We start from the raw sequence: 12,520 nt of genomic DNA on the forward strand, positions 1-12,520 counted from the left end.
TCTCTACTAAAAATACAAAAAATTAGCTGGGCATGGTGGCACGTGCCCGTAATCCCAGCTACTCAGGAGGCTGAGGCAGGAGAATTGCCTGAACCCAGGAGGCGGAGGTTGCGGTGAGCTGATATCGCGCCATTGCACTCCAGCCTGGGTAACAAGAGCGAAACTCCGTCTCAAAAAAAAAAAAAAAGTATATATATATATAAATGATGTATATGATCTATATCACTATATATATGACAGGAATAACTTAGCTACTAGTCACTTTAGTTTATATATAGAGAGAGATAGACTGTGTGTATATACATATGTATATACACTCTATATATATATGAGAGAATGAGCTACTAGTCACTGTATTATATATAGATAGGGAGGGTGTGTGTATATATATATTTATATATGTGCACTCTCTCTCTATATATATATATGAAAGGAATAAATGAGCTACTAGTTGTTCTCTTAATCAGTAGTTCCATAAGGACAGGGGATTGGCCTTGTTCATTATGATCTTTTCCACAGAGAGAATGATGCCTCATACAGTAGGTGCTCAATAAAAAGTTTTCTGACACCGTAAATCCAAGGTAAGCTACTGGTTTATGGGTTTTAATTTCCTATCCCCAGGCGTTCGCTTTCTGTCTTGTAAAGTATCTTGGAAAACATCCCCCCATTTCCCTTTCTGTCCCGATTCTGCCACTCTTTAAATAAGTCAGCCGAAAGAGCTCCTAGCTTGTACGGCTGATCTCAAAGTTCCCAGTCTTGCCATGGTTCCTTATTTTCCAGTTTGCCTGTTTATCACAACAGGAACAAAGGTTCAGTTTTCCTTCTTCACATTTTTTCAGGGGCAAGGCATAGTGGCTCATACCTATAATCACAGCACTTTGGAACGTTGAGGCAGGACGATTACTTGAGGTCAGGAGTACAAGACCAGCCTGGGAAATAGCAAAACCCCCATCTCTACAAAAAATAAAAATAACATTTTGGGGGGGACTCCTAGCATGCACTAAACTGTAGGAATATAGATCATGAATACAATTAGGTCTCCCTCTCCACGAAGGCACAGTTTAAGGGGGAATACTGACAGACCCAACAGATAATTTTTTTTTTTTTTTTTTGAGACAGAGTCTCACTCTGTTGCCCAGGTTGGCGTGCAGTGGCACAATTTCAGCCCACTGTGACCTCCACCTCCCAGGTTCAAGCACTTTTCCTACCTCAGCCTCCAGAATAGCTGGGATTACAGGCACATACCACCATGCCCAGCTAATTTTTTTGTATGTTTAGTAGATTTCACCGTGTTGGTCAGGCTGGTCTCGAACTCCTAATCTCAAATGATCTGCCTGCCTCAGCCCCTCAAAGTGCTAGGATTACAGGCATGAGCCACCGCACCCAGCCACCTCACTTTTAAAAATGGATAGAACAGGCCAGGCAAGGTGGCTCATGCCTGTAATCCCAGCACTTTGGGAGGCCGAGGCAGGTGGATCACGAGGTCAAGAGATCGAGACCATCCTGGTCAACATCGTGAAACCCCGTCTCTACTAAAAATGCAAAAAATTAGCTGGGCATGGTGGCATGCACCTGTAGCCCCAGCTACTTGGGAGGCTGAGGCAGGAGAATTGCTTGAACCCAGGAGGCGGAGGTTTCGGTGAGCCGAGATCGCGCCATTGCACTCCAGGCTGGGTAACGAGTGAAACTCCATTTCAAAAAAAAAAGAAAAAGGAAAAATGGATAGAACAACTAGATAGAAGATCATCAAGGAAACAGAAAGTTTCATCAAAACCATCATCCAAATAGACCAGCAATGGCAGAACACATGTTCCTTCCAAATGCACATGGAACATTTTCTTGAATACAGCAAATATCAGCTCACAAGGATCAATAAATTTAAGAAGATCAAAATCATGCAGAACATCCGACCACCTTGGCGTGGAAGTAGGATTTAATAACAGGAGATTTAGAAAATTCGCAAATATGAATTTGTGATTTATATTGATTAAAAATATGTTTCTAAATTACGGAGTTAAAGAAAAAAATTAAAAGGGAAATTAGAAAGTACTTTAAAATGAATAAAAATTCAAGTATAAAGTACCAAAACTATGGGATGGATCAAAAGCAGTGCTCAGAGGGAAATTCATAGCTATAAATGTCTGTATCAGAACAGAGGCTCTCGGCTGGGCACAGTGGCTCATGCTTATAATCCCAGCACTTTGAGAGGCTGAGTTGGGGGTTGCAGTGAGCTGAGATCGCGCCACTGCATGGCAGCCTGGGCAACAGAGCAAGACGACTCTATCTCAAAAAAAAAGGAAAGACAGTACTCCCGGCTTTACGGAAACAGAAAGGAGTATAAATATGAGCAATTGGATGACCACATATTGAATAAGCGAAATGAAATGGAAGATTTTCTAGAAACACAAAAAGAACTAAAACTGACTCAAGAAGAAATACAAAACTACCAGGTACGGGGGCTCATGCTTGTAACCCCGGAAGTTTGGGAGGCCGAGGCGGGCAGATTGCTTGAGCTCAGGAGTTCCAGACCAGCCTGGGCAACATAGTGAGACCCTGTCTCTACAAAAAAATACACAAAATAGCTGATTATGGCCACACCTGTAGTCTCAGCTTCACAGGACGCTGAGGCAGGAGGACTGCCTGAGGATGCCTGGGAGGTGGCGGTTGCAGTGAGCTGAGATCACACTACTGCATTCCAGCCTGGGCCACAGAGCAAGACCCTATTTGAGAAAAAAAAAAGAGAGAGAGAGAAATACAAAACCTACATAGACCTACAACAAGTAAAGTTAGTAATTAAAGAATCCAGCCAAGAGAAGCCCAGGAATACATCGTTTTGTGGATTTATTCTACCAAATGTTTGTTTTTTTGAGACAGGGTCTTGCTGTCTTACCCAAGCTAGAGTGCAGCAGTGTGATCATAGCTCACTGCAGCCTCCAACTCCTGGGCTCAGCCCATCCTCCCACCTCAGCCTCCTGAGTAGCTAGGACTACCGCTGCTCGTCACCATACCTGGCTACATTTGTCTTTTTATTTTTTTTTTTTTTTGAGACGGAGTTTCACTCATGTTACCCAGGCTGGAGTGCAATGGCGCGATCTCGGCTCACCGCAACCTCCGCCTCCTGGGTTCAGGCAATTCTCCTGCCTCAGCCTCCTGAGTAGCTGGGATTACAGGCACGCGCCACCATGCCCAGCTAATTTTTTGTATTTTTAGTAGAGACGGGGTTTCACGGTGTTGACCAGGATGGTCTCGATCTCTTGACCTCGTGATCCACCCGCCTCGGCCTCCCACAGTGCTGGGATTACAGGCGTGAGCCACCGCGCCCGGCCTTTTTTTTTTGTAGCGTTGATGTCTCACTGTGTTGCCGAGGCTGGTCTGGAACTCCTGGCCTCAAACAATTCTTACACCTCGACTTCCCAAAGTGTTGGGGTTACAGGCACTATGTGCAGAGGTTGCAGTGAGTCAAAATCGCTTCACTGCATTCCACCTGGGTGACAGAGTGAGAATCTGTCTCAAAAAAAAAAAAAAAATGGCCAGGCGAGGTGGCTCACGCCTGTAATCCTAGCACTTCGGGAGGCCGAAGCGGGTGGATTACGAGGTCTGGAGTTCTAGACCAGCCTGGCCAACACGGTAAAACCCCATCTCTACTAAAAAGACACTGGCTTCTTTTTTTGTTTGTTTGTGAGACAGTCTTGCTCTGTCGCCCAGGTTGGAGTGCAGTGGTACAATCTCGACCCACCGCAACCTCTGCCTCCAGGTTCAAGTGATTCTCCTGCCTCAGCCTCCCAAGTAGCTGGGATTACAGGCGTGCACAAACACACCCAGGTAATTTTTGTATTTTTTGCAGAGACGGGGTTTCACCATGTTGGCCAGGATGGTCTTGAACTCCTGATCTCAGGTGATCTGCCAGCCTCGGCCCTCCAAAGTGCTGGAATTATAGGTGTGAGCCACCATACTAAGCCAGAAAGAGACTTATTTATTTTATTTTTTTTTGAGATGGAGTTTCGCTCTTGTTGCCCAGGCTGGAGTGCAATGGCGCGATCTCGGCTCACCACAATCTCCGCCTCCTGGGTTCAAGCCATTCTCCTGCCTCAGCCTCCTGAGTAGCTGGGATTACAGGCACGCGCCACCATGCCCAGCTAATTTTTTTTTTTGTATTTTTAGTAGAGACGGGGTTTCACCATGTTGACCAGGATGGTCTCGATCTCTTGACCTCGTGATCCACCCACCTCAGCCTCCCAAAGTGCTGGGATTACAGGCGTAAGCCACTGTGCCCAGCGAAAGAGACTTCTTATAAGGAACTGACTCTTGCAGTCATGGAGAAGTCTCATGATCTGCCTGCCATCTGCAAGCTGGAGACCCAGCCAGGAAAGTCCTGTGGTGTCACTGGAAACCCTGAGAAACAGGGCTGATTGTGTGGAGCCCAGTGTGAGTGTGTAGGCCTGAGAACCAGGAGCACCATGGGCAGGAAGAGATCAAAGCACCAGCTTAGGGGGATGGGCAGAAGGCAAGTAAATCCAACTTCCCTGGGCCTTTCTTTTCTGTCCGGGCCCTCAAGGGATGGGATGAGGTACACCTACTCAGCCCACGAGTGCAAATGCTAACCTCTTCCTGAAACAGCCTCACACACACACCCAGAAATCACGTTTAACCAGGTATCCGGGCATCCCTTAGCTTGCTCAAGTTGATACAGAAAATTAGCCATCACATGGGCCAGGCACGGTGGCTCACGCCCAGAATCCCGACACTTTGGGAAGCCAACTCAGGAGGACTGCTTGAGCCCGGGAGTTTGAGATCAGCCTGGGCAACATGGCAAAACCCTATCTCTACTAAAAATACAAAAATTAGCCAGGTGTGGTGGCGTGCACGTGTAGTCTCTGCTACCTGGGAGGCTGAGGTAAGACGATCACTTGGGATTGGGAAGGGAAGGTTGCAGGGAGCTGAGATCATGCCATTGCACTCTAGCCTAGGCAACAGAGCCAGCCCTAACTCAAAATTTTTTTTTTTTTTTTTTTTTTGAGACGGAGTTTCACTCTTGTTACCGAGGCTGGAGTGTAATGGCGCGATCTCGGCTCACCGCAACTTCTGCCTCTTGGGTTCAGGCAATTCTCCTGCCTCAACCTCCTGAGCAGCTGGGATTACAGGCACGCGCCACCATGCCCAGCTAATGTTTTGTATTTTTAGTAGAGACGGGGTTTCACCATGTTGACCAGGATGGTCTCGATCTCTTGACCTCGTGATCCACCCGCCTCGGCCTCCCAAAGTGCTGGGATTACAGGCTTGAGCCACCGCGCCCGGCTCAAAATATTTTTTTAAAAAAAGGCCAGGCGCGGTGTTTCATGCCTGTAATCCCATCACTTTGGGAGGCCAAGGCTGGCGAATCACCTGAGGTCAGGTGTTTGAGACCAGCCTGGCCAATATGGCAAAACCCTGTCTCTACTAAAAATATATAAATCAGCCAGGCACGGTGGCACATGCCTGTAATCCCAGCTACTCAGGAGGCTGAGGCAGGAGGATGGCTTGAACCCAAGAGGCGGAGGTTGCAGTCAGCCAAGATCACGCCACTGCACTCTAGTTTGGGCAACAGAGGAAAGTTTTATGGTTTTAGCTGTTACCTTTAGGTCTTTGATCCATTTTGAGCTCATTTTTGAGCATGGTGGGAGGTGGGGATCCAACCTCAGTCCCTTGCCTGTGGATGCTAAGTCGTTATAGCACCATTGGCTGAAGATGTTCTTCTGTCCCCTGTTGAATGATCTTAGTGCCTGTTATGAACAGAATGTTTTTGTCTCTGTAAAATGCACATGGTGGCTGGGCACAGTGGTTCACACCTATAATCCCAGGACTTTAGGAGGCCTAGGAGGTGGGCAGATCACTTGAGGTTGAGAGTTCGAGATCAGCCTGGCCAACATGGTGAAACCCTGTCGCTACTACAAGTACAAAAATTAGCGAGGTGTGGTGGCACGTGCCTGTAATCCCAGCTGAGGGAGGCTGAGGCCGGAGAATTGCTTGAACCAGAGGCAGCAGTGAGTCAAGGTCACACCGCTGCACTTCAGCCGGGTGACAGAGTTAGACTCTGTCTCAAACAAACAAAAAATGTATCTGGTGAAATTTTAACCCCCTGTGTGACTGTATTAGAAGATGGGGCCTCAGCTGGGCGGGGTGGCTCATGCCTGTAATCCCAGCACTTTGGGAGGCTGAGGCAGGCGGATCACCTGAGGTTGGGAGTTTGAGACCACCCTGACCAACATGGAGAAACCCTGTCTTTAAAAAGAATAAAAATAAAAAAATAAAAAAAATAAGATGGGGCCTCTAGGAGGTGATCACGGTTAGATGAGGTCATGAGGGGAGGATCCCATGATGGGATCAGTGTCCTTATAAGAAAATACACCATCCAGTGCTTTGAGAGGTCAAGGAGGGAGAATCACTTGAGGCTAGGAGACTGAGATCAGCCTGGGCAACATAGCAAGATGCCTCCCTATCAAAAATAAAACCAAAAACTTTCACACCTGTGATCCCAGCACTTTGGGAGGCCGAGGCGGGTGGATCACGAGGTCAAGAGATCGAGACCATCCTGGCCAACATGGTGAAACCCCATCTCTACTAAAAAAGCAAAAATTAGCTGGTCGTGGTGGCACGTGCCTATAATCCCAGCTACTCGGGAGGCTGAGGCAGGGGAATCACTTGAACCCGGGAGGGAGGTGGAGGTTGCGGTGGGCCAAGATCACACCACTGCACTCCAGCCTGGCGACAAAGCAAGATTTCATCTCAAAAATAAACAAACAGACAAATACATTGGTTATTTACCTTTTTACTGTTGATTTATCGGCGTTCTTTTTCTATCCTGGATACAAATCCCTCATCAGGTACATGATTTGCAGGCATTTCCTCCCATTCTGGGAGTTGCGGTTTTCACTTTCTTGATGGAATCATTTTCAGCGGGCAAGTTTTCAATACTGATGAAGTTTAACGCATCTGTTTTCTTCTTCGTTCTTCTGCTATCATACCTAAGTAACCACTGCCTAATCCAAGCTCCTGGAGGTTGATTCGTGTATAGACTAGGGATTCCAGTTCATTCTTTTGTGGTGGATTTCCAGTTGTCTTAGCACTACTTCTCAATAAGACTTTTTTTTCAGACCAGGTCTCCCTCTATGACCCAGGCTGGACTGCAGTGGTACGATCATAGCTCACTACAGCTTCAAACTCCTGGTCAAATGTCCCTTTTTAATTTTTTTTTTTTTTTTTTTTTTTTTTTTTTTTGAGACAGAGTCTTCTTTTGCCATCAGGCACCAGGCTGGAGTGCAGTAGCGGGATTTCAGCTCACTGCAGCCTCCGCCTCCTGGGTTCAAGCAATTCTGCCTCAGCCTCCCAAGTAGCTGGGACTACAGGCACATACCACCACGCCCAGCTAATTTTTGTGTTTTTAGTAGAGATGGAGTTTCACCATGTTGGCCAGGATGGTCTTGATCTCTTGACCTTGTGATCCGCCGGCCTTGGCCTCCCAAAGTGCTGGGATTACAGGCAGGAGCCACTCCCGGCTCAAACGTCTTTTTTTTTTTTTTTTTTTTTTTTCCCCACCTATTTTTTTTTTTTTTTTTTTTTTTTTTAGGTGGAGTTTCACTCTTGTTGCCCACACTGCAGTGCAATGGCGCAATCTCAGTGCAATGGCTCACTGCAACCTCTACCTCCCGGGTTCAAGTGATTCTCCTGCCTCAGCCTCCAGAGTAGCTGGGATTACAGGCATGCACCATCACAGCCAGCTAATTTTGTAATTTTTTTTTTTTTAGTTTTGTTTTTTTCTTTCTTTGCTTCTACAAGATACTTAGGGGGTGCTTGTAATTTTGTATTTTTAATAGGGACGGGCTTTCACCATGTTGACCGGGCAGGTCTTGAACTCCTGGCCTCAAGTGATTTGCCCGTCTTGGCCTCCCAAAGTGCTGGGATTACAGGCATGAGCCACTGCGCCCAGCCCTCAAATGTCTTTTTAGTATAAGTATGTGCCATGCAAAATTTGGGACATACTTAGGCAGAAGCAGCATTTGTTTATCTGCAGTTTATGTTTAACTGGGTTTTCTGTGTTTGTGTTTGCCGAATCCAGCAACTTTTTTTTTTAAATTTATTTTATTTTATTATTATTATTATTTTTTTAAAGATGGGGTTTCACCATGATGGCCAGGCTGGTCTTGAACTCCTGACCTCAGGTGATCCACCCACCTCAGCCTCCCAAAGTGCTAGGATTATAGGCGTGAGCCACCGCGCCCGGCCAAATCCAGCAACTCTTTACTGGCGTCTAGTGGGTGGACGCCAGTGAGGCTGCTAAACATCCTATGATGCACGGGACAGTCCCCCTCAAAAAATGAACTATTCAGCCCCAAACGTCAACATGCTGAGGTTGTGAAACCTTCGTGTGAAACAAACACAGGGTACCATCAGTTAACATGCAGTGCCCAGCAATTCTGAGAGCAGGTGGTATCAACCCATTTTCCAGGGCGGGAGGCTGAGGGTTAGACAGAGACGTGGGCTGTCTTTGAATCTGGCGTGGAGCTTGGGAAGTAGGATTCACCTGGAGACTCAAAAAAATCACCTAAAAGAAGGCCAGGCCTGGTGGCTCATGCCTGTAATCCCAGCACTTTGGGAGGCTGAGGCAGGCGGATCACAAGGTTAGGAGTTCAAGACCAGCCTGACCAACATGATGAAACCCCATCTCTACTAAAAATACAAAAATTAGCCAGGTGTTGTGGTGTGTGCCTGTAGTCCCAGCTACTCTGGAGGCTGAGGTAGGAGAATCACTTGAACCCAGGAGGTGGAGGTTGCAGTGAGTCAAAATCACACCACTGCACTCCAGCCTGGGCAACAGAGCGAGACTTTGTCTCAAAAAAGAAATCGTAGGCTGGGTACAAAACAAAAAAAGAGAATTTGTCCCAGAAGGGACGAAAGGATTTTCAAAGGCACTGAAATAACCCCCTAGACGCAGACATCTCAGATTCGAGGGGCACAGTCTCCGAGGATCACCCCCCACCTCCACCCAGGCACTCAGCGTAAGAGAGTCCTGGGTGGGCCCAGGCATCTGCATTTACTTATTATTTTTATTTATTTATTTAATTATTATTTTTTGAGACGGAGTCTCGCTCTGTCGCCCAGCCTGGAGTGCAGTGGCATGATCTTGGCTCACTGCAACCTCCACCTCCTGGGTTCACGCAGTTCTCCTGCCTCAGCCTCCCAAGTAGCTGGGACCACAGGCGCGTGCCACCACCCCCAGCTAATTTTTGTATTTTTTAGTAGAGACGGTGTTTCACCTTGTTGGCCAGGATGGTCTCGATCTCTTGACCTTGTGATCCACCTGCCTTGGTCACCCAATGTGCTGGGATTACAGGCGTGAGCCACCGTGCCTGGCCCTGGCTAATTTTTATATTTTTAGTAGAGATGGGGTTTCACCATATTGGTCAGGCTGGTCTCGAACTCCTGACCTCAGGTAATCTGCCCGCCTCAACCTCCCAAAGTACTAGGATTACAAGCATGAGCACCTGGCCCATTATTGAAACTTTTCAAATGTTTCAGACAACACTGAAGTCTCCAGGGCTCTTTATTGCAGTTGTCTCTCCCTCCCAGTCTAGGCCGAGTTCCAGATAGATTGAGGCCAACCTTGCCAGCATGGCAGTATGCACTTGTCCTGGCTACTCAGGAAGCTGAGGCAAAAGGATCCCTTGAGCCCAGGAATTCTAGACCAGCCTGGGCAACACAGCAAGATCCCATCTCTCTCTCTTTTTTTTTTTTAAAGACAGGGTTTCACCATGTTGGTCAGGCTGGTCTTGAACTCCCGACCTCAGGTGATCCTGCCTTGGCTTCCAAAGTGCTTGGATTACAGGTGTGAGCCACCATGCCCAGCCGCAAGATTCCATCTCAAAAAATTTTTCTTTTTTTTTTTTTTTTTTTTGAGACAGAGTTTCGCTCTTGTTACCCAGGCTGGAGTGCAATGGCGCGACCTCGGCTCACCGCAACCTCCGCCTCCTGGGTTCAGGCAATTCTCCTGCCTCAGCCTCCCGAGTAGCTGGGATTACAGGCACGCATCACCATGCCCAGCTAATTTTTTGTATTTTTAGTAGAGACGGGGTTTCACCATGTTGCCCAGGATGGTCTCGATCTCTTGACCTTGTGATCCACCCGCCTCAGCCTCCCAAAGTGCTGGGATTACAGGCGTGAGCCACCGCGCCCAGCCTCAAAAAAATTTTTTTAATTTAATAAGGCTGGGCACTGTGGCTCATGCCTGTCATCCCAGCATTTTGGGAGGCCGAGGTGGGTGGATAACTTGAGGTCAGGAGTTTGAGACCAGCCTGACCAACGTGACGAAACCCCATCTCTACTAAAAATACGGAAAATTAGCCAGACCTGATGGTGCTTGTCTGTAGTCCCAGCTATTCGGGAGGCTGAGGCGGGAGAACCCAGGGGGCAAATGTGGTAGGGAGCAGAGATCATGCCACTGCACTCCAGGCTGGGCGACACAGCAAGACTTCATCTCAGAAAAAAAAAAGAAGAAAAAAATTGAATGAGGCCAACCCTAGCACTGTCCTGCTTGGAGACCTAAACCAGCCTGGTCACGCGCCTGAGCCTGGAGCCCTCCATTTATAACCTACCCTGCGTCTGCTCTCTCCGTAGCCTGGCCCCTCCTTGAGTTCCACATCAGCTTCCCCAGGTCCAGGAAAATGGAATTTTTCCTTCGTACCAAGAGAGGTCCCTCGAGGGTAAGCGTTGGCCCTGGCCGCTGCAGAGAAATTCCACGGGTTTGGGAAAAGGATATTTAGGATCTTGCGCTGGCTTCTCGCAGCCCAGGCTCGGGTGTCTTCGAAACCCCCTTTGTTGGCAGGGCATGGTGGCTCATGTCTGTAATCCCAGCACTTTGGGAGGTCGAGGTGGGCAGATCGCCTGGGGTCGGGAGTTCGAGATCAGCCTGACTAACATGGAGAAACCCTGTCTCTACTGAAAATACAAAAAAATGTAGCTAGGTGTGGTAGCGTATGCCTGTAGCTACTTGGGAGGCTGAGGAAGGAGAATCACTTGGACCCGGAAGGTGGAGGTTGCGGTGAGCCGAGATGGCGCCATTGCACTCCAGCCTGGGCGACAACAGCAAAACTTCATCTCAAAAAAAAAAACCAAAAAAAGAAAAGAAAAAACGAAAAAGAAATCTCGCCTCTACTAAAAAATACAAAAATTAGCCAGGGGTGGTGATGGGTGGCTGTAATCCCAGCTACTCAGGAGGCTGAGGCAGGAGAATCGCTTAAACCCGGGAGACGGAGGTTGTAGTGAGCTGAGATTGAGCCACTGCACGCCAGCCTGGGTCACAGTGTGAGACATGGCCTCAAAAAAAAAAAAAAAAAAAGCAACCCTTTTTGTTGATCGCCCAGCTTCCTCAGACGTGGCCCTCAAGGTGGCTGCCCTTGCAGAGGCATGGCCAGCTTGGGTGGACCCAGGACGCTCTGTGTGCTGCACTCCTCCCTAGGAACAGTGGGCGCTTGTGAGTTCCTATGGGTCCCCTCCTCTGTGGCCCCGTTCCTGTTTCAAAGGAGCCCCTTGTGGGATCTGGATACACAGCCAAGCCTCAAGCACACCCGGGCATGCTGCTAGCAAAAAGAAAAATAGGTGTGTGTGTGTGTCTGTGTTAGAGCTCTCCTTGCTTTGAACGGTGTCTTTGAAGGGGGACGGTGGGTCTGTGTAAACCTCGGGTGGCAGGGAGCAAGCCGGCAGCCACCTTGATTCTACGATCACAGGTTGCTTTTTTGGGGACGTGCTAGCGTGTTGGAGAGGTGCGTTTTGGCTTGGCCTCAAAGCTTTGGTTTCTGCAGAAACTCAAGGCTGCTATTGAGGGTGGTAAAGGATGCTGACGGTGTCTGGGGAGGAAGGGAGCCCCTGGGGACCCCTTTGTATTCCCCGGCCAGGCTCCAGGGTGGGATATATTTTGCTTTTTGGTTTTTGATTTTTTAATTTTTGAGACAGTGTCTCGCTCTGTCGCCAGGCACCAGGCTGGAGGGCAGTGGTGTGATCTCAGCTCACTGCAACTGCTGCCTTCCAGGTTAAAGCAATTTTCCTGCCTCAGACTCCCGAGTAGCTAGGATTACAGATGTGCGCCACCATGCCCAGCTGATTTTTGTAGTTTTTTTTTCAGAAGAGACAGGGTTTCACCATGTTGGCCTGGATGGTCTCCATCTCTTGACCTCGTGATCCACCCGCCTCAGGCCCCCAAAGTGCTGTTTTTGTTTTTGTTGGGCTTTTTTTTTTTTTGAGACAGAGTTGTGCTTTGTCCCCCAGACTGGAGTGCAGTGGCACGATCTCTGCTCACTGTAACCTCCACCTCCCAGGTTCATCGATTCTCCTGCCTCAGCCTCCCTAGTAGCTGGAATCACAAGCATGCACCATGACGCCCAGCTAATTTTTCGCATTTTTAGTAGAGATGAGGTTTTTACTATGTTGGCCAGACTGGTCTCAAGCTCATGGCCTCAAGTGATATGCCCACCTTGGCCTCCCAAAGAGCTGG

Source organism: Sapajus apella, unplaced genomic scaffold (genome assembly GCF_009761245.1).
Source record: "Sapajus apella isolate SASKATOON/1434 unplaced genomic scaffold, GSC_monkey_1.0 scaffold173, whole genome shotgun sequence".
NCBI lineage: Eukaryota > Metazoa > Chordata > Mammalia > Primates > Cebidae > Sapajus > Sapajus apella.